Source organism: Xenia sp. Carnegie-2017, unplaced genomic scaffold, assembly GCF_021976095.1.
Source record: "Xenia sp. Carnegie-2017 unplaced genomic scaffold, XeniaSp_v1 HiC_scaffold_16, whole genome shotgun sequence".
NCBI lineage: Eukaryota > Metazoa > Cnidaria > Anthozoa > Malacalcyonacea > Xeniidae > Xenia > Xenia sp. Carnegie-2017.
The window spans coordinates 8,410,527-8,434,274 of record NW_025813469.1 but is presented as its reverse complement, the minus strand read 5'-3'; the positions used below and the strand labels follow the sequence as shown (position 1 = coordinate 8,434,274).

The following is a 23,748-nucleotide window of genomic DNA, read 5'->3' as shown; positions in this document are numbered from 1 at the left end:
TACTATTTTTCATATCTCTAACAGAGTTTTTTAATGGTATACTCCTCCTACTAGCTAAATGTATTATATAATAGTTATACATACTAACATTCTTTTTCTGAATCAACTTATATTTAAACATAGTATTTATAACCTTCATAAAATCATTTGTAATCATCTCAACATATTCAAAAGTTACACACAATATGGTTTTATTAAAAAACCATTTCCTTCTAGAGTGTATTGATTTTTGACATTTCCAAATTTGTGGTATCCATTCATTAACTATCTTACATGAGTGAACAGAACCACAGTGCTTACAAACATTCATTTTATTAATATCTGAAATAATTTCTTGATTTTCACAACATAAATATATCTTAGCAGAACTATTAATATAACTATCACATATCTTTTTATCACAAAAGCATCAATTTACATCACCAAAAAACTCTTCTAACTCTTTATGAACAAATTCATTACAATACATATAATATAATATAATATTATATCTTTAAGTAATTTTATATAATAATTATCCAGATATAATACCAATCAAAACTATTGTACCAGATTGATAATTTTTCATATTCTTAGATGGTTTGTAAAAGTCATTTAATTGTGGTTCTCTATGAAATGTTAATCCATTGTAATGTATCGTTTTTACTTTTCTAAGTACATCTAAAGCTTTGTTTGTAAGTTCTATATCATCATCAGCATATTGAAGTTCTTGTCTTAGCTGTTGTATTTTATCATGCTGCTTGACTTCATTTTCATAGAACGCCTCTTTAGCCTTTTGCAGTTTTTCTAAAGAGGCGTGGTATCTTTTCATTTCCTCATTGTAACCGTTTTTATCAAGTTTATGAAATAGCCAACCTGCTAGGGAAAAACCTAAACCGTTAACAACCGCTCCTATAGATATTGTTACTCCACTAGTAATAAACCTTGTCATATATATTTATACAGATTTAAATAAATTTTCAGGAACCCATTTTCTATCCTGAGCATAGTTAACTAGCATTGTTGATGCTGTAACAGCAACAACTAGTTTAGCAAAATCTTTGATATTGTTTGTGTCTGTTAATTTTTGATTAAGTAGTTTTTTAGATGCCATAGAAATACCTACAGCAGTTGTTGTCACAAGCACTGCATTAAAAGCTTCATTCATAAATTGTTTCTTAGTCATAGTATTACTTATATATAATAGGAAATATTTTATTCAAATGAGTCTAAATTATATTGTTCTTTTTTTTGTATCAAAACATGTATTTCACTAGTTGTTTCTTCTTTTGCTTTATCGTTTGTTAATTTTTCCTGTCTCTTATCATTTTTCCTTGTATACTAGAGACTAGTAATAGCGGTTAACACTCCAATAGTTCCAAATAAAAATCCGTAATTAATATTCCAGCTGTTATCCTCAATTTTCTTTTTATTTTCTAATTCAATCTTATCTCGCATCTTTTTTTCTTTAGAAGCTTTTGATATAGCAGCCAAGCGTTTACCAGCTTCAACTCTAATAGGGTCTTTCTCTTTCTTAACTGTAGTTATCTTTAGGTTTTCTTCAGACATGTTATATAATACTGTAGATTTTGTTCACAGATAACTTATAGATAACTCACAGATAACTCACAGATACTCTTATAGATAACTTACAGATAACTCACAGATCTTTATATTTTTTGTTATATTTACCCATGGTACCATTTATAGGAGGACAAAAGTCAATTATAATATCATCAATAACTTTTATGTCTGATAGAAATATCACTTCATCATAAGCTAATCCTCTTAAATAAGATCTTATCTCTGATAGTATTTTTTTATAAGTTGTATATGCAAATTTACACATTTCTAAGTTATTATTAATCTTACTCTTAACCATATAACCTTGAACTAAAGCACCTAGACAACTCAGGCTGGCTACAAAATATCGGGTTGATGGTTATAATACTTACAATACCAGCAGTCGAGACTAGAAAAATACTTCCCATGTTTAATGATAGTCTAATTTTATTTAATTTATTATACTTCCATTTATAACAGGTATACATTTTGTGATAGTACAAATACAATTTTTTCAGCTTTTCAAAATCTTTTTTACTTAGTTTACTCGAAATATGATTAAAATCTATTACTTTTTTCATATTATATTATAAAACATATTTAACTAATATGAATGATGATAGCGTTGATATACTGAGTAAAGCAATCATATCTGTTTGATGGGAATTATTATTTACTATTATTTTTGTATGTTTAGGTACTACTGGTTTTTTATGCACTTCATCTAGAGTATCTAGGTGTTGTGATGGTGCATTATCTTGATGTACTTTTTTTGGTTCTTCCTTTTTAACTCCATAATAATTTATTTTAGAATTAATACCGAATTTCATAGTTTTATTAGCTAATGTTAAAATATTATTATACCCATCAATCTTTTTATCTAATATGATCATACGGCTGGGTATAAAATCATCCCAGGGCTGATTGCCATATTTAAAACAACATTTGTGTTACTTATACTATTTCTCATGTTAGATATCAATACAGTCGTATCATTCTGTACTATAGTATCTTTTAATAATTTCCTAAAAACGTTTTGAGTTTGCATGCTCTTAGCTCCATAATTAACTGTTGACCATCTTGTATCAGCCTGGGCACCAAGAATTGTATAAACAAAGCTTTCGATGCTCTCTTGCAAAAGAACTTTTCCGATTTTTGTTATACCTTCAGAATGATATGCAATGAAGCTCTTATAATCAGTAGTCGAATATTGAAAATTAACGTAATATCCCCAACCAGTTTCGCCATCACCGTCTTTAGTGATTGAGAATTTTAATATACCTTTATAAGGTATATGCTTTTTCAATTCCGTAAAGTCATATTTGTCTAATAACGATAGACGCTTCTTAAATTTTCGCATCTGATAATACAAATGATATTTAACAAGGCTTTGTATAATTCTACTTTTATTAAAATTTAAATGATTAAGCGCCATACCACATAAAAAACTGGCAACATATGCCCCACAAATCATAGCGTAATACGCTTCTTTTTTATAATTTAAATGACTTTTAATATTGTATCTTATACCAGTCGGCTGTTCTTTTTTACTTTTAAGTTCACTTGTCCACGTAGCTGTTATAGGTGGTATACTACTCATAAAATAATCATTCTCTGTGACATACAATCTAAAGTTACAGATATCGACATTTACCGGTCTTTGAAATGTAGGTTTTGCAATATACTTTGATGACCACCTATGTAACATAGGATCGAAATAATCCTCACTATGACCTTCATCCCCATTAACAGCTGCTATAAGATTTGAAAACAAAGGCGTTTTAGTTGTTTCTAAATATATTTTTGGCCATGTTGTATATGATACATGTTTTAAATCATCATCGCCTAATTTTATAGCATTTTCTTCTATTCGCTTGTTTGACATATAATATAAGCTATGTTATATACGAAGTTCACTGTTTTTATAGACGGAGATAGTAAAAAAATTGACTTACAACAATGTATAGTAACATCTAATTATTCATATTTATATATCAAAAAAGCTTATGTGTATTGGGAATATAAAAATGTGAAATTAAATAATACTTTAACTTTTACAATAGGCACTATAAAATGTAATATAGATGCTTGTTACTGGACTTTTAAAATGCTTAAAACGTTTTTTAAGTCTGTTAACGTAAAGCTTGAGATGGTAGAAAACAACGGAACTTGTAAAATAACTAATAATAATGATGAGGTATTAGTATTGTCTGATACTCTTATTAAAATGTTAGGTTTTAATGATACCATAAAAACTATGAAAAAAGGTATCATACAAAATGGTGTTTCTAAAGTGGATATAAACAAAGGATTAAAGTATTTGCAAATTTCTTCTAATATTGTAAATTCAAGTTATAATTATAACCCTGAAGGGAAAAAAAGTAATATAGCTTTAACTTTACCAGTAGTAACAATCCAGTCGTTATTTGGCACTGTATACGAATACAATGATATTGAATCTAAAGTTACAATTATAAAAGGAGCCTTTAACGAGCTAATATATAATATATTGGATCAAGATGGCTACCCTGCTAATGTAGGTAGTATTCTACTGGAATGTTATCTTGGGTAAGTTAAATGGATGAAGACATTAAAATTGAGCAAAGTTTAAGAGATATATATTATGATCCATAAACAGGATATTAATCAGCAGAAAGGCTGTATCAGAAAGCATTAGAAGAAAGTATAGATGTTAGTAGAAAACAGGTTAAAGAATGGTTAATATCTCAAGATACATACACTAGATATAAACCTATTATTAGGAGACATAAATTCACACAAACAAGGGTAAACTATCTTGGTGAACAAATACAAATGGATTTAGTTGATATGGGTTCTTATAAGTATAAAAACAATGGTTATTATTGGATATTAACAGCTATTGAAATATTAAGTAGATATGCATTTACTATACCTGTTTATAGGAAAGACACAAATAATATGACAAAAGCTATTGCAGAACTATTAAGTCAATTTAAAGATAGATTTAATGATTACCCGAAACTAGCTCAATTTGATGATGGTAAAGAATTTTATAATGTACATGTTAAATCATTATTAGAGAAACATGGAATTAAGTACTTCTCTACTAAAAATGATAAAAAGGCTGCGATTGTCGAACGATTCAACAGAACTCTTAAAACATCTATGTGGAAATATTTCTATAGTAAAGGAACATATAAATGGATTGATATATTGGATGATTTAGTATATAATTATAACAATACAAAACACAGTACAATCTTGATGAAGCCTAAAGATGTTAATAAAAATAATGAAGATGAAGTATGGAATACATTATACGGTCATGAAGTTGCTTATTTACCATTACCTAAGATTGAAATTAGTGATATGGTTAGAATATCAAAGTATAAATCTATATTTACGAAAGGTTATGAAGCAAATTTCACAGAGGAGTTGTTTAAAGTGACTAAAGTTATTAGAGGAGATCCGAATTTATATGAGATAGAAGATTTAGAAGGAGAGCCTATAATCGGTAAATTTTATGAAGAGGAACTATCAGTTGTGAATAAGAAAGATGATGTTTATAGAGTTGAAAAGATATTAAAACGTAAGAAGGTTAAAGGTAAAAAGATGGTTTTAGTTAAATGGTTAGGTTATGATAATAAACATAACAGTTGGATTCCTGAAAGTGAAATACAAAATATAGAGTAATCTATATAATTGATGAAGGAGGTTTTGATTATATTGAATTAGAAGATAAGAAGCAAGAAGATAATAACGATGATAATAATAACGATGATAATGAAGATCAAGAAGATTGGCAAAATTTTCAATTTATTGATGAAACATCATTTACTGATGATAATTATGGTGTAACAATAAGAAAAAAGACAAATAAAACTAATACTCTTCCTGATATTCCTACTTCAACTCCTATTTATACAGATATTATTAGACCTGAAAATGAAGTTTCTTTGCTGTTGAATCTTTTATTAAAAAAAATTATAAAAAAGAGTTTAGATTTAATCACCTAAAAGGTGGTGCAGCTTCTGAAGGTATAAATTTTAGATTAAATTTAGGTAAAACTAAGTCGAATCATATTACTTACAGACCATTAAATGCAAAAAATAATCGAGGTAATAGTATAATTGTTTTAAAACGTAATAGTAATGGAAAACTACAATATAATAAAAATACAAATGCTAAAGAAGCTGTTAAACAATTTAAAAACGAAATTAAAAGAATTAATAATTTGCAAGATGAATTTATAAAAACTGAAGAGAGTATGCCTATGGTTGATTTAAATAATCAATATACAGAAAATTTCAATCAAATAACTAATGAAGAACTTAGAGAACATAAAGGTGTGATGACCCCATCTGGAACTATTGATAAAAGAACACGTCCACAATTTATAGAAGCACAAATAAATCACTTTGCTGAAGAGCTAAACAAAACTCAAGTTAGAATAGATGAAATAGAAAATGAAAATGGTATTAACAACAATATTGATGAATTAACTAATTTTCACGAAAGAGCTGCTGAATTAGAAATTATATTTAGAGAAGAAGAAGATCAATTAGAGAAAGAGGATGTACGAGATAAACAGGAAGAAGACATTACTAGATTACAGCAGTTTAAAAATTGGGTTAAGGAAAATATCCCAGGATTATCAGCTTTAGCTATATCTGTGGCTGGGATATTTACAACCATTGTCATTGGTGCAAGAAAAGCAATCCTACGAGGTTCTCAAATTACTAGTAAATTTTCTAAGGCTTTAGCAAATTTAGGTAAAAAATTATTGCCAGTGTTGGGATCATTACTGAATATTATCGCTTAGACTATATCTTGGGGGACTAAAGGGCTAGCATGGGTAGCTTCTAATCTTTGGGTTTTAGCTATTGCTACTGCTTTGTTAATATATGATCAGTATGAACAAAGAAGAAAATAAAATATGTTTTAATATATATATGAACAGATTACAAGAAGAGCTTTTACCCGGTTATAAAAGGACTACTATGACAAAAATTAAAGGTAGCCGTAATTTTTTTAGTATAACCTTTAACCCAAATAGGGTTAAGCCGAATGAACAAATTTATGTAAATATACCGAAATTAAAACCAAATAGTTGCTTAGTGCCTGGTTCAGTTAATCTATCGTTTGATCTTAAAATCAGTAATACAAAAAGTCACTTTCTAAATAATCTCAGTAAGATTTTACAACATAGACTACAAATTAAATTGTGTGGGGAAAACCTTTACGATTGTAATAATCATAATATTATAAGTATTTACAGAGACCTGTGGTTACCCAAAAGTGATCGGCAAGGTCTTATTGAATATGGCATATGTAGCCAAAATCTAAGAAAACTTATTTCTAAGGATGATAGTGCTGCAACAAGTGGAAGTTCAGAAAAAGTAGCAGACAAATTAATGTATGATATTTATGGTACAAGGCAGAAAATTAATATTGATAATATTATTAAAGACCATGGTCTGTATTGCCCTTTCAATATGAATAATAACTTTCAATACATAATAACATTACCACCAAGTGATCAAGTCCTTATCGCTGAAAGCAGCCAAACTATCGGTGATTATGAATTAGAAAATATTCAGCTGGAATATGAAATTATTGAAAATCAAGAAATTGCTGATGAGGCGACAAATTTATATTCTATAGGAAGAAGTCTATTTTATCAGCATATAACCCTCTTAAAAAAGGAAAAATGGGATAAGTCAAGTACATTACAGAATGTTAACATCAATGTCCCTCGCAAATCAATGAAAGGCATCTGTCTACTATTCACAGAAAATTCAGTTAGTGATAGTGAAAAATTTTTATACCCAAACATTGATGAAGTTAAAATAACAATCGAAGGCGTCCCAAATTGTTTTTTTGCACAGGGTATGAATAAAAAAGTATTTTATGAAGAAGCAAGAAGATTTTTCGATAGAACTATCCCAATAGATTGCTTCATGACAATTGAAAAATTTTATAAGGATAAATTTTCATTAATTATCGACCTTCACACCTTTCAAGAAAAAAATATTGCTGGTAACGGTAAAAAAATCATAAATACTCAAAACGGCATTCTGCTCGAAATTAAGAAAAGAGCATATACAAAAGATTTAAACTGTTACCTCTATGTTATTAGTGATGCTCTTGTTCAATTTGTTAATAATGATCTCCAAAGTATTCAATACTAGAATAACCAGTAATATATAAATGAACACACCCTTTAATATGATTCTTGTAGGCATGACAAATTGTGGTAAAAGTCATTACCTTCTCACAATGTTAGGAAAAAACTTTAATAGGCATTTTGATTATATTATTCTAATATGTCCAACGTTATCATATAATAAAACCTATCAAGAATGGAAATATATAAATGATTCTGATTTAATTAAGGTAGAATGTGACCAAGATCAGGTAGATATTGTTTTAAAATATGTTAGTGATGTATATAAAGGAACCAATAGTATTATTATACTTGATGACTGTGCTAGCGGTTCATATGTTAAAAATAGGACATCTGAATTAGTTCGTTTAGCATTCAGTGCCCGCCATTATGGTCTTTCTACTATTGTAGTGACACAGCAATTGGCAAGTATTGCCAAACCTTATCGAGAAAATATAAGTTATCTAGTTACATTTTATAATACAAACCGCAATGATATGAAAACCATATTTGATGATTATCTTTATGGTGTTGAAAAAGATGATATAGAAGAAATAACCAAAAAATTGAAAAATAATAAGTATGCACATTTAGAAATCCAACTTGTATACCCATACCAATGGAAAATTGTTATTCCGCAATAAAATATGTGTTATATATGTATATGCCAAAGCGTAAAGAGCCTGAAACAATTGATGATATAATTAATGAGATTGATTCCGCAAATGATACTATCAAAGATGCTGTATGTGATGATAATATACAAGATAAACCACAAGAAAGTTTTAATAAAAGAGATCAATTACTTAAACTAGCTGAAGATGGTGATTTAGACAAGTCAGTTGCTTACATTAAAAAAGCTAGTCAAAAAATTATTGATAAATTATACACTGAATACGAGAAAAAACGATTACAAAAAAACTAATGAGTTTTTAACTGATTTAGTTATACCAAAATTTTCAGATATATTAAAAGGGTTTGATGCTATTGAAGATCCCAAAGAATTATCCAAACAGCTTAAATCAGACGACCTTTTAAAACGAGATGTGTACAGTTTAGTAGAAAAAGTATCACCATTGTTACCTTTTTTACGGTTTTTATCTGGTGGTATAACAACTGTTAAACATGTTTACGAACATAAAAATAATAAACCGGATATAAAATCTGAGGAATAATATAAATGAGCTTATTTTATGGGCATGATAAAACAGATATTAATGTAAATATACAAGGATCTGTAGATAAAACACATCTATCAGATAACTACTATACTAAAACTCAAGCTGATGGTAAATTTAATGACCACTATACTAAAACACAAGCTGATGGAAAGTATGCCTTGATTTCTAATTTACTAAAATATTATACTAAAATACAAGCTGATAATAAATATGTTTTTATTTCAAGAATAGCCAACTATTATACAAAGAATGAAACAAATGGTAAGTATGCTTTAAGTTCTAATTTAAATAAATATTATACAAAGATTGAAACAGATGGTAAGTATGCTTTAAATTCTAATTTAACTAACTATTATACTAAAACACAAGCTGATGGTAAGTATGCTTTGACTTCTAATTTACTAAAATATTATACAAAGAATGAATCAGATGGTAAGTATGCTTTAAGTTCTAATTTATCTAAATATTATACAAAGAATGAATCAGATGGTAAGTATGCTTTGACTTCTAATTTAACTAACTATTATACTAAGACTGAAACAGATGGTAAGTATGCTTTGACTTCTAATTCAAATAACTATTATACTAAACCACAAGCTGATGGTAAGTATGCTTTGACTTCTAATTTGACTAACTATTATACTAAGACTGAAATAGATAATATAGTAAATAGTAAGGTAGTATACCATAGTGATCAATTAAATTACAACTCAAATGTTAGTAACCAAAAAGATATTATAAATATTCTTTTTAATAATATTAAATTTATTGAATTTACACTTCTATTTATAAATCCATCTGATAAATCTAAAACAATTCAATTAGATATTATGGTAGATAAGATTAATAAAAAATTTATCATTAAAATAACAAATGATAACGAAAAAAAGATAGCTGATGCAATACTAGATTTATATTATGTATACTGTGCTGATGATGATTTAAACAATATTTCTATTATTATTTCCCCAAAAGTATCTAACTCTTCAATTAATTATAATGAATGGGCAAGAAAATGGAATAAAGCATTTAATGGATTATCCAAAATACAAGTTTATTCACAACATACATCTACATTGTCTATGGTATATAATGGTTTTTCATCAAATTTTGCGGCTACTATAGAAGATAATATTCTAACAACTAAAAAATTTGTAAATGACGAAATCGAAAAATTAAAAAAATTTATTAAAGATAACTATCAAGCTAAACCTAAAGATGAAGATGAAGAATAATCCTCATGTTTGACTACATATCACATAACTGTTTGTAACAAGTAATTAATACAAAACGGTTTACCGCATATATACCTTTTGTAATAACTGTTTGCTGCAGGCAGTTTGTAAAACATTAAATTAAAAAACATGCACTGATATTAACATGTGCTGGTTACATTAAACAACCATAGTTAAAAACATGCACTAAGACACGCGCCTGACAGACAAATCAACTAAACAACATTATATTATTTCCACTAAATTATAAAACATGCGCTGATATTAACATGTGCTGGTTACATTAAACAACCATTGTTAAAAAACATGCACTAAGACACGCGCCTGATAGACAAATTGAAAAACATATCGATTCCATATTTTGTAAAACATTATATTATTAAAATGCACTGATGAATTGTACTAGCTCCATTAAGCAACCATTGTTAAACATGTACATGTGACACGCGCGCCGCTAAAAACCAGCTGTATTGTTTCCATAGTTTTGTAAAACATTATATTATTATACATGCACTGGAGACAAGTACTGGTTACATTAAACAACCATTATTGAAATAACATGTACTGGTGACAAGTGCTTGGCGACAAACCAGCTGTATTGTTTCCATAGTTTTGTAAAAGAGCATATATTAAGCCTCTGCCATTCTCGAATATTCTTCGAATATTCATCGAATACCACTTCGGGCTCCGAATTTTCACTTTGTGAAAATTTTCCCCGCCGAGCCCTAAAATTCTCGGAAATTCCATTCCCCTGCTCGATCATGGAGTAATATCACTTCGTGATATCACATCATGATCTGTGCTGCCGAATTTCCTCCGAAACGATGCTTTATCAACATTTATTTATAAAGATAGTTTTTAAAGAGCATATATCTCGAATTCAGTCTCGAATTCTTCGAATTGATCGACTAAACGGGGGCGAGCCGAAAATTCTAGCTAGAATTTTTTACCCACCAGGCTTGCAAGAATTCTCGGAAACTCCATCCCCCTGCTCGATCACTTCGTGATCTGCGCTGCCGAGTTTCCTCCGAAACGATGCTTTATTAACATTTGTTTGTAAAGACTGCTTTTAAAATTTAAACACATCTATATATTTCAAAAACATATAGATTCCATATTTTTAAACGATAGATTGTAACCTCGAGATTTTACCCCCTTGAAAACAATGACTTTTGCACACATGGCCTTTTTGCGTTGGTTCCCCTTTAAAACATGGCCTTTTTCCCACTACTTTGAAACAATGACTTTTTTGCATAGCTTTCTTTACATGACCTTTTGTGTTGGTTACCCTTTTGAACCATGGTCTTATTTTGCGCTAGAACCCCCATGTCTAATACTACTGCAGTTGATCTTGTTGTTCAGTTTCAAAAGAAAATCTAATGTTTGCGTGCTGTGTGTTAATGTAATTATAAAACTTCATGGCCTCAGTTTCGTTAGTAAAAACACAAAAAATATCGTCAACGTATCTGGGGTAAAATAGTGGTTTAGTGTCGTTGTAGTTGCTTAGCCAGTTTCGTTCACGTGAGCCCATGAAAATGTTAGCAAGTATGGGTGCTAAGGGAGAGCCCATCGCAATACCGCCCGTCTGGTCATAAAATTTTCCATTAAATAAAAAATGCGTCTGTGCTGTTGCTATTAAAAACAGTTGTGTGAGGTCAGTCCTGTTTATACTGAACCTGGGGTTGTGAGTGAATATTAAGTCAATTGCTAGATTGATGGTTTCAGTAAGTGGTATGTTAGTAAATAGGCTTGCAACGTCGTAGGAGATGAAGAATTTGTGACAAGAAGTTGATGAGTTGAAAGATGGGAATCGTCGAGGAAAGTCAAGGAATCTTTAGTGGGGTGGTCATCTGGTATGAGTGGTGTTAGCAGAGAACTAAGATACTAGTGGGGGCGATTGTTCTGGTTCTTGTTTCTTGTGAAGTTTCGGTAAGCCATAGAAGCGTGAGGGTTGAGAACCTCTGGAGAAGATATCGTTATACGGTCTAATACACCCTGATTCGATTAAATCTATGGTGGTATATGAATTCAATTGTGCGGTATGTAATTCCCGATACGTTGGCGAAACATAGGGCCATTTATCCACCAGAATCAGGGAACATACCACAACAGACAAAAACTCTCGTTTCTACCGACACCTTCTTAAATCTCACTATGTAAAACCAACTATTCACCCTCTTGCTTCAAAATCATCGACACTGCCGACACCTCATTCACCCTTAAAATCAAAGAAGCACTCCACATTAACAAAACTAACCCTGACCTCAATGTTCAAGTTTTCAAATTCAATGCAATATTTAGTTTATAATACGCTCGGACGCTCTCCATTAATTATCTTATTTCCTTTTTATTGCTGTAATTTCTGTATCATATTACTTTTATATAAACCTTGTATCATTTATTATCTCACTCATACTTAAGACGGCATGATGAGATGTCGAAACATGTCTATTCTAAAAAAGTCGTCGTGTATATTAAAAGCGCATTTTAAAAATAACTATGCAAATGTTTACTACACTGTAAAACTAGCGCCATCACGTATCTTTTTACGTAGAGATGCGAAAGTTCCCGATCCTCCTAACGGGCAAAGATGGAAAGCAGTTCAGCATGATAAAAAGGTGTGATAGTTGTGGATGACTGGTTACATTTCCTTACAAATTATGTTCGTTGAATATAAACATTGAGGGATATGTGTAGACTTTGATTGACATGCAGTGTTGTTGATGGATATAAATGGATCTACTTTGAATCATGGTAATAATTTTCACAATATGAGATTTCTCATCCATTTATTAGGTTACGTGGTTAGCATGTTGGATCGAGAATATCCAGGGAAGTTACAAGTACGTTATGTTAAATCCAACATCAAGGATCAAGGTAATTAATATGTGATAGTTGATTTGTAATGTGCAGAATGATGTTGTTTTTGAAAGTATGAGTTTTGATAATTTAGGGAGAAAAAGATTGGCAGAAGTATGAAACCGCGCGTAAATTAAAGGTATGTGCAACTATTTTAATTATTTTATGTGATTTGACTCTCCATATTGTTGTGTGCAAAAGACTGTTACATGAATCCAATTAAGATAATCTGAAATGCGACTTTGCTCAGCAATCAATAAATCTTTGTCTAAAGTCCAAACTCAGAATCCCAAATCTAAACATTCTATTTATGCAAGACTCCAAAGTATGTATTGGGATGGAAGAGATGTGATGTTGATTGATAATGTTTTGGTAGGGTTTAATTGGTAAAATCCGTCAAGGATATTGAAATGATTGGAAATCTAAGGAAATGCATATAAGACAAAGGTATATTCATTGTCAGCTGATGATTTTAACTCATACGAAACAAACTATGTTCCGAAATATTTATTGTGCTAATTAAAAATTTTGATTAACTGTAAAAAGTAGCTATATTTCGATTAAAATATCATTAAACATATTTAATTTGCACAATTAAAATAGTGGAATATCTTTTGTACTTAGAAGTCACATTGAAATATCTGGCCATTGACGGGGGGGGGGATTTGATTTATTTAACTATAGGAGTTTGTATTCTTTTTGAACATGTTAACAGCATTTTTATTTCTCTTTTCCAGAGGTGTAGCGTTGTATTTCATTGATAAGTTAATGGTTTATTTGAACATTTTGTTCTGCTTTTGAACATTCTTTTACCATCCAGGTGTTTTATATTCCTCCAATAGCTTGCTCTTCGTGCTGGTCACGAGAAGGACGAAGATACCGCTGACACAGTAGGTTGCTGTTCACTAAGATATGAGCACATAAGTATGCTCATTTATTGTACATAATAAGTTTCTCCTTGTTCGATCAGAATAGCTATTATAGTAAACAATCAAATTTGAGGCAAACACACCTTCTGCATTTCAGCTTCTCGTGATGGGGTCAACGTGTTAAAATAATCTTTTTGTCTATTCATACATAATGGTTTCTTTGACACAGAAAAAATATGCCGGAAGTTTTTTTTATGGCACTTAAAACGAAAATGCTGACGCTTATTCTTCCTGTTTGCTGTTTGTTTACAAAATATAAGTGTTTACTTCATCTTATGACAAATACTAGAAAAAAAGTTGTGGAACAACTGTAGTAAATGGTTTGAAACTGATACTGTCTATGGTTTGTCAATGTTAGTGAATTTCCGAGAAGAACTGTTGATCATTATTTTAGTAAACATCGTTTTGATTGCGTTAACTAGCAATTTTTATTTTAACGTATGACCATCTCTAAAAGTCAGTATTTTATTAATTTGGCGTATCAACTTTAGAAAACTTGAGCCATTTTTAACATAAATACATGTTTTAGTTACCATACCAAAAGCATCCATCTTTTCTTTTTTTTGTTTATATTTTTATTTTCTATTTTTAAGAACTTCATAAACAACTCGAGGACAAAGAATACGTAGTTGAGTTTGATTTTCTGGGTAAAGATTCCATTCATTATCAAAACTTTGTACCTGTTGAAAAAAAGGTAAAATTTAGTTGTTATGTAAGTTTAATGTTGTAAGCATTTCTTATTTTGAGAAAAATGAAGAATGGTTTTTGAGCCTTGATCATGCATATAGTTGGAAGTGTTACGATGAAAATGTAGACATCAGAAACTGTTCGTAGCCTTTTCAGTTTACTTATTTTTGTGTTCAGTGATTCTAATATATAATTTCTCATGGGATTTCATCATTTTAATTTACTTTCTAATGGTGTTTAGCTATTATATGTTACTTCATAAGTGTTTTGCCATTCTAATTTATTTCTAATTAGTGTTCAGCAATTCTATTTTACATTCTATACGTAGGTGTTCAAGAGTTAAGAATTGTTTCAGCAAGGGAAAACTGACGGAGACGACCTGTTCGATAGGCTGACTGTTTGTTGAGAAGTTTAAAACTATTGCTTCAAATATTTGTTGTCGATTTACATTCAACATTCCCTAATTTATCATTAAAATATCTATTGACTGAATCTAACTCATAGTCTGTGTTCTTCGTCAGACAACATCATTAAACAAACATCTATCAGATCTAATAGAAGGCCTCAGTGCCAAGGTCTTCCGTACATACAATGCATCAATGACCTTACAAGAACAGCTGGATAAACTTGAGTTAGAAGATAATGTTGCAGCAAGAGTATTGGGTTATAATCGCGCAAGCAGAGCTGTCGCCATCTTATGTAACCATCAGGTGTAGTGTTGTGGACATGGACTGCATGAAAAAATTTGTGTTAAGAGTTAAGAAAAAAATTTTATGGTTGTGAAAAGTAAAATGCCAAGAGAGTTAATTATAGTTATGATCGTGTGTTAACTATGTTTGCAATTTACTTTAAAGCTTTACGTTCGTTGTCTCTTGTGTAGCTATCTGTTCCAAAGACGTTTGAACAATCCATGTCAAATCTTCAGCAAAAGGTAAAGTCTGCTTATGGATATTCCACCTTTACGTGATAAACACGTGATATCATACGTGAACAAGTAAGATTATGTAGTTCAAATAATGTGTTTTGAAATAGATTGACGACAAGAAAAAAGCCATAAAGGATGGGAATGTTGAACTAAAGGATCTTAAGCGTGAAGCTAAAGGAAGCGATTCAGTAACACTTGCAAAGTATGTATTTAAAATACGACGCTAAAGAAACCAGTAGACTTTAATATTTCTTAAGATTCTCAAAGTCAAACTCTACAAATGGGACTGAGAAATATTTTGCAATGTACCATATGTCCTACAAGATGATAAAACTTGTATTTCTAAGCATTAGTGTTGGAGTTGAGATGTTTGATGTCGTGATGAAGGATTTTAAACAATTTTTTTTTTTTAAAGGAAAATCGAAAGGAAAAAGGTCGCCATAGAATGTTTAAAGGAACAATTGTTTAAACTGGAAGTCTCACAAACAGATAAGGTATGTACGTTTTCACTGTTACATGTTAAACAATTGATTGAATTTGTTCTTTAAGTCAATTTGTTCTCTGACTCGCTACAAGTAAATGCATGCTTGGTGTGGCCAGATTTCGTGATTTTTATTACCAGATCCGTTCTGGTGAACTTAGATAGCCACACTTGTTCAGCTTTACATAATTTCATATGGTGTATCCTTTTCTTGCTTTAGTTAGCACGCACATTTTAAATCACTTACATATCCTGTCTTTTTAGTACATCAATCTTTATTGTGGATGTTAGTCATTACTGTTGAATTATAAAACAACGTCTGAGAAGCTCTTTGTATTGACTTTGTATTACCAAATGAAATATCATATTTCTATTAAAATCCAAAAACCACTTTGAAAATATTTTTTGGCCATTCATATTTATTGTTGTCTTCACAATGTTCTGCTGTTGTTGATTAGAATGAAAATAAGGAATTTGCTCTTGGGACCTCCAAGTTAAATTATCTTGATCCGAGAATATCGATTGCTTGGTAAGATCCAAGTATCATCATATCCATCACTTTTAAATTCAAAATCTTAGTTTATTGATTGATCTGATGTTAACTTGAATTCTTGAACTGTAAATTTATGATTTAGGTGACTAAAGAACGATGTCCCGATTGAGAAAATTTACAATAAGACGCAACGTCAAAAGTTCGCTTGGGCTATTGATATGACCGAGAAAGACTTTTTTTTTGAAAATTTAGTCTGTAGTTAGTGAAAATTTCAACTCTTTGTGAATTTACCATTTTAACATATTCTAATTGGACGATTTTAACCTATTTATGTCGTTCCTAATTTTGTTTGAAAGCAGACAATTAAGGTTATTCTTTCGACGTAAAATCAAGAGTATTTGTTAAACTGACAATTGTGTGGTAAATACCTACATCAGAATTACAGTTCTCTTTCTATCTTTGCCATTGGTTGAGTTCAATTTTATTCTATTTTTCCCAAATTAAATATGAACATGCTTTTTGTCGTACTAAATCACCACATAGCAATTCCTGACATTGTATATTGTTTATTTGTTTTTGTCTCTACCCGTTATAGTTTAGTCATAAATGCATGCATGACCTAACCAAGATTACATAAAAAACTTTTAAAACTCTTAAATTCTATGTACGCTTTTTTTTACTATTATGATTTTCCGACAGCTTTTCAAAAAGAAGACAGGGACAGCAATTCCAAAAGGCAGCATGAACGACATTTTGAAAAGAAGACACGAACGACATTTCAAAAAGTTGTTGCCATACAACTGTAACATGCACAAAATCTTGTTGGGGCTGACAGCACTATATGTTAGTGACGTCAGTTTACGTCATTACACGACTTGTTTTCCTATATAGAACATGACTTGTCTAACAATGTTATAGCTCGACATGAACCTCAAGTGAACCCCTTTCTTCAACTTGGCAATGATGGTGTCATAGTTACAAAGCATAAGTCAAAGTAAATTATAAAAAACATCATCTTGTAAACTCAAGAATCGATTTAAAAAAAACACGAGACAAGATTTAAAGCAATATTTCGACTTTATTTCAAAGACATTATCAAGCTAAATCAAAGAAACTATGTAATGTAAGCCCGAGGCAATAGACGGCAATAAATGTTATTCTATCTAAAGCTCTTGATATGTTGTATTCTGCTTGGCATGCTTCTCAAATCGCCGAGTGGTACAGTAGTTGGTGCAGTAGCCTAGCTTTTGCACGCTCAAAACCGCGTAATTTTGTGTAACTGATCACTATTTTGAATCCCAGGCGCATTTGTTTTTCAAATTTGTTGTTAGAAGTCATGTTAAACTCCCAGGAGCAGATGCGTTTTGTTGTTTGTAAGAAAGATATGTAATACATGCACGTAGCTGACAATATTTTACGCACTTGTGGGCTTCACAAAACAATGGGTAAATCAATATTTGATACACCCTATATGTCTATTTCGTTGAACAAAGTAAAGACGTGTTCTTTATATAAACATTTTAGAGAGTTCTTTTTCTTCGGTGGGTGCTTTTCATCAGACTTTCTAACTACAAAATTTTGATTATATTTCTCTAGCGTAGCGTATGATTCCCGATGTGCTGAGTTCCTTTCCTTCGGTGGGTACTTTTCATTCGACTTTCTAACTACAAAAGTTTGATTAAGTTTCTCTAGCACAGCGTTTGATTCCCGATGTGCTGAGTTCCACTGATAAACAATGAAACTCGTCAAGATATGTAAATTTAACTGCACAAGGTATGCAACTTTTGATCATTCATGACACTTTGTTCAAGCAAGCTTTTCTGCTCATAACCAGCAGCAAAAATCATTGGTTATTCTGGAGGTTATCTTTGATTAAAAACCATCAAAGTAAAGTCGTGGAAAGTGTAAATAACTGAGCAGATCGAAAGCTGTTGGTTTGATGTTGGCTATTGAACAGACCTAATGTAGCATTATACGTTAAATTTTTTGTACTTATCTAATACTAATAGGCGTCATTGTGACTCAAATCTAGTTGAACAAGATTACAGAAAAGTGACAAGTGTATATCATCACCATATATACTTCAAAGATTTGTTGTTCCACACAGAAAACTTGCGAACTGAGGTTAACGTATATACAATTCAACGCTTGCTCATTACTAACAACATTTGAATTTAATTGCAGATTTGTTCATTTTATCTCACATATAAATAATCAAAGTCGACAACATTTGTGAATTCAACTTGCACAAGAAATGGAATTTTGATCAAAACCACCAGTTATAAAGTCAATGGTTATTATAGTGATTTGTTTAAGCACAAACAACGAATGTTAAACAAAATAAAAAATCATGTGGAGCAAATACATAATCAAAAACGTAAAACCACGAATATAAAGATTTTCTTCACTTTAGGTTTGTAGAAGTTTTAAATTACGATGCAAACATATCAAAAATGCAAGTACATAAAAGTAAATCTGAAGCAATCCAGTTTAGAAACAAGCAGGAGATAACAGCATGTAAATGCCAGGTAGGACAATAGAAAAATTGAAGTTGAAGAAGAAGCAAATGTCGACAAGAACTTGTGTGTAAATCGATCAACAGCAAGACGTTCTGACAACACACATCATGAAAGGAGGAACAAATTCAACATTTTTGTTTAGCAAGAGTTATCGGATGACGGGAAGGGACTCTCATCGAGGATGGCACGCAAATTATAAATTATCAAAACGGAGTTAGAATGACATCTAGCAGAAAATCAAAGGTCGTGGTTGATATTATGAACACTATCCAAGCTTTTGGTGAGTTTGCTGTCAGTTCTCGGCGGATTTAAGGGTCATCAAATCCATCACGCGACGAACGTATGAAATGGTGATTAATTATTCATGCAACATGCTAAAAGTAATAAATAAGTAAGTCAACTATCACATATCGTAAGCCAAATGAAAGCATAACGATCATTGAGTTCTATAATAACTGGAGGGGAAACGTCAACAAAATTAGTATAAATTATTAGCGCGCGGCCGCGTGGTCAAAAACATGGCGGATTTTGGTGGTCAAAGTCAGCGGAGAGACGCGGGCTCATGAAATAAAATTTTTGTCGCCCACCCTGATTTGACCACCACGATTGCGAGTATAGAAAATATCAAAACTATTTATTTTCCTAACATAAACACTTTTTTAAAACTTTATTTATTAAGCTGCCAACTTTTGTGGTTTGCGGATGCTGAAATAGCGACAGAAAAGGGAACATTTCTTGTCTCCGGTAAGTAGCACAGTATTAGTTTTACTATTTTGTTTTTATCACGATACTTGAAGAGTGTTTCTACTACTAAGTTTTAATTTAAAGTTATTTTGGTCCAGTCTTGTTTGTTCTTCACTTAATCGCTCGCCAGACGTGGCGAAGCTGTCAATTTTTATCAAGTTTTGCATCATCTTGTATCATGATCAAGGCATCAAGCTAAACTCTCCTGATTTGAATTGAGTTTACCTCCCAAAAATGGGGCATAATTTGTTCATGTTTTTTTTTGAATAGATGAAGGGAAAGTTTACAACAGAGTTGTGTTGAAATTGAATGCAGTGCCATGCAAAATTAATGAGAACTATGGTATATGTTGTATAATAAAAATAACTATTAAACTGTTTGCCTGCCCAATTTGACTCACTGTATAGTGTAGACAATTATAATGGGATTGGAAAATTGCATTTATGCAAACAATTTTAAAGTACTACTTAGCGTTTCTGTAAATGAAGTATTTATTCTTATAGTAAACAGGTTACTACTTCAAAACCAAGATAAAAGTAGTGTGTTCAACAATGTGCTAAGATTTGCTCCTAACTTGAAATTTTTGTTCAAGGGTAGCTTATGATTATATCATTAATATGCATGAAAAATTAAACATATTATTGTCTCATCTCATCAAATCCATACTTGGTATGATTCCAGATGATCCACAAATTCACATCGGATGCATTGGTTACAATGAAGTGGAATGTAGAAGCAAAAATAGATGGCAAAGAAATTCTTTGTGTCTTATGAAGAATTAGTAGAAATCAATAAAAAGAATTCTTTAAACAAATTTTAAACAAATATAAATTTGCTCATGGTCAAGCAACCTAGTCAAAGAAGGAAAGTCTGTCTTCAACATGTGACCTTTCCAATTATTTAGTTTCTTTGTACAAAATACTATTTTCGAGAAACTTGATTTGTAAGTCTTTCATTAATATTTTTTTTACCAAGAGATAAAAGGAACTAATTCAAAGGCCTGATGTAAAATACAAAGATTTAACAAGTTGTTTATCATTTAATTCCCAAATGTTAGTTTGTACATATAAATAATTAGTATTGGTAGCTGTAAGTTGTTTAAGCAAAACAGAAGTAGTAGTGCTCGAAGGGTTAGCATTTTGAAAAATTATATCTTGTTCATGACATATATTACACAATTCCAAAACTGTAAGTAATGCACAATAATATCTATAGAACTTGATAAATTTCTTCACCTACACTGTCAAATAACTATTTTGCCTTCATGCAGCAATAGACAGTGTTTTTTTCAGAGGAACCAATGCACTTTAGTTTCCAAGTTTGTAATTTCAATGGAAAATTAATGTAGTTCTGTTCAGTAATAGATCCAAGATTCTGCCAAGCTGTTTACAAAAAACAAATTACCAAGCAACAGTGTCATGGTGTTTGAATTTTTTTCTTTTTTGTAGCTCTTCTAGTTCAACATACTTTCTTTATGAGTTTTCAGTAGATTTATCAGGTAATGACAATACACTGATGATACTTATCCATGGTAAAGTTTTAGTTGACTTATGTCGTAGCACTGAAGCAAACATTTTCTCGCTTCCTTAGGAGCATTTTTACACAGATTTATCCATTTGAAGGAAGAAAAATAGTTGCACCAAACTGTTTACAAACAGTCAAACACACGAGATTGACAGGTCTAGTAAAGAATGCCGTTTGATTTTCACTTTTAAAAGGCTAAAATGTCATAAAATAACTTAAATGTTACATCCAAAATATGCGTTTCTCTACCGTCGATTTTCTTTACTTTGATGTGTGTGTGTACTGTGTTTTTCACGCAATGCTGAAGCATTATTTTCACATGATATGCTGTCGGTATCGTAATTGGTTTTTTTTCTCACTTGTTTTCGTTCATACAAACAGCAGGGAGTTTTAGCAAGAGTACGACTGCGAAAACGAGTACGAAATTTGACCGTGTAAGAGAATGGCACGAGTAAGTTTGTTGTCGTTGTCGCTTCGTCAAAATTTAGTTTTAGTTATAAACAACAGAACGAGCCTTTTTATTCTGGAAAAACACCGACGTTTGCGAAGCAGCTACGGCTCTATTTGTCAATAATGATATCAACGAATCGATAATACTGGTTTTGCGAGAATATAGGTCTCTTTAGACTGAAAAATCTTCACTATTTTAAGTTTTATGTACGATATATTTGTACTATTTTATTGTTTGTTTACCTTTCACTTTGCGTACGAAATACATGAAAGTTTTGCAGGTCATATTTTCCTTTTTAATGTACATCTGCGCTCAAAAAGGGTACTACATTAAAGCCTGGATGCTCGAAAATAGTACTGTAAACTAATTTCTTACAGAATGAAGAAATATACCTACTTTCTTTGCTTAAAAAGACATCGTAGTCGTGACTACGAATTTTTTACAAAACATCGTACTCAGATTGATGACGGCTACGTGTTTTTGTTGTCGCAACAATGTTTACGCGCCAAAACGACGTAAATCGTACTCGTAGTCGTGCTTGTAGGCTCTGCTAAAATTCCCTTGTATTAGAAATCAGGAGGGAGTGAATATTGAAAAAAATTTTTAAAGTGGAATTTTTGACCACCAAAATCCGCCATTACCGCCATGTTTTTGACCACGGGGTCCAGGCCCCTTTGCCCCTCCAGGTCTTATAGAGCTCAATGATAACGATCAGAATTAATTAATGGCCTGAGTGTACAGCCGTTTTCTTAAAGAAAGCTATGTAATTAGCCTCAAATATGATCTCAAGCCCACAGATCCATCAAAAAGTCAAATCTTAGTCTTCTCATTGGTCAATTCGCCTATTGCCATGGAAACTTGTAGTTTTTTATGTATCTGTGGGGAGGCCTGATGGATTGACGACTTTCAAGGGCTCTAACAATCATATTTTATACTATCGACTAGTATTTTTACTTTGTTATTTTACGCTATTTGATACTTTGACTGATTCACAGCGGGGGGTCATTTATTTTGAAGGTCTTATCTTTCGCTACATCGCAAAATTGCAATCACGCTTTGTTTAAAAAAGTTTCAGTTGTATCTGATATGGATTACGGTGTTGTTCAAGCTGCCTTTGCGGCAGATGATAGTAAAATTTTGGCAGGTTTTTATGTTGATCTTGCCAGGCAACTAAATGAGCAAGATGAGATATCGCTTGAGCAACTATTGGGTGCCATAAGTAGCTCGTCAAACAGCATTAGCAGAAATTATTGCGCGGAAACTAAACTTATATTCCTTTGGCTGTTCGAAATCAAAAGGAAAAATCGTGCATAGCTTTGAGGTAAACTATATATATTTGTACAATTTTTCTCATATTTCACTAACAATATGTAAGAATGTAAATATGCATACAAACGGTATTGATGACTTGCCTTGTTTACGTTCGCACGGTTTGCTGGCAGGGAGATAAATCTCAAGGGAAGTTAAGCATTTTTGCTTAATTGTGCTGTGTTTCCAAAACGAAAGCACTATACAAAGTCTGCTTGCTATAAGTTGCCTGCAAAACGTCTGGTTGTATATTACAGGTCACTTGTGTTGTGTAAATCTCATCAACCTTATGAATGTACAGTGAGATAAACTTGTCAAATTTTCAGTTCAACCTGCTTGTTGATTATTCCTTGATTCTTTATAATTCTACTATTAACTATCCTATTTGAATTACTTATATTCATTCCCTGCTTTTAGTTGTCAGCACTATTACACATTTCATATAGAGAATGTAGATTTTGTCAAAATAAAAACATAAAGTAAATATCATATTTACGCGAGATTTTATTGTCAGTTAGCTATTTTATTACTCAATAAAACTAAATAAGATTATAACATGATTATATAATACATTTATCAAATAATGTCATATATAGAACATTTTGGAACCAAATCCAAAATTCTTTCATCATCAGCTTATGTATTTTCAAATCAGAAGCTTGGAAACAGTCAACAACGTGCTTTGTCTCCTGCATGATAGATTGGTTCCAACTTTAAGAATC

The 23,748-nt window shown here is 31.1% G+C and overlaps 1 long non-coding RNA gene and 1 pseudogene across 1 annotated transcript; both read left to right on the top strand.

Annotated features, from left to right (window-relative positions):
• Positions 1–12,660: 12,660 nt before the first annotated feature.
• LOC124436877 lies at positions 12,661–13,353 on the top strand. The gene is made up of 4 exons (XR_006945521.1): positions 12,661–12,724; positions 12,903–12,983; positions 13,060–13,104; positions 13,342–13,353. It is a non-coding gene; the product is annotated as an uncharacterized LOC124436877 (long non-coding RNA).
• Positions 13,354–13,395: 42 nt separating this feature from the next.
• LOC124435975 lies at positions 13,396–16,863 on the top strand (annotated as a pseudogene).
• The last annotated feature ends 6,885 nt before the right edge of the window (positions 16,864–23,748 follow it).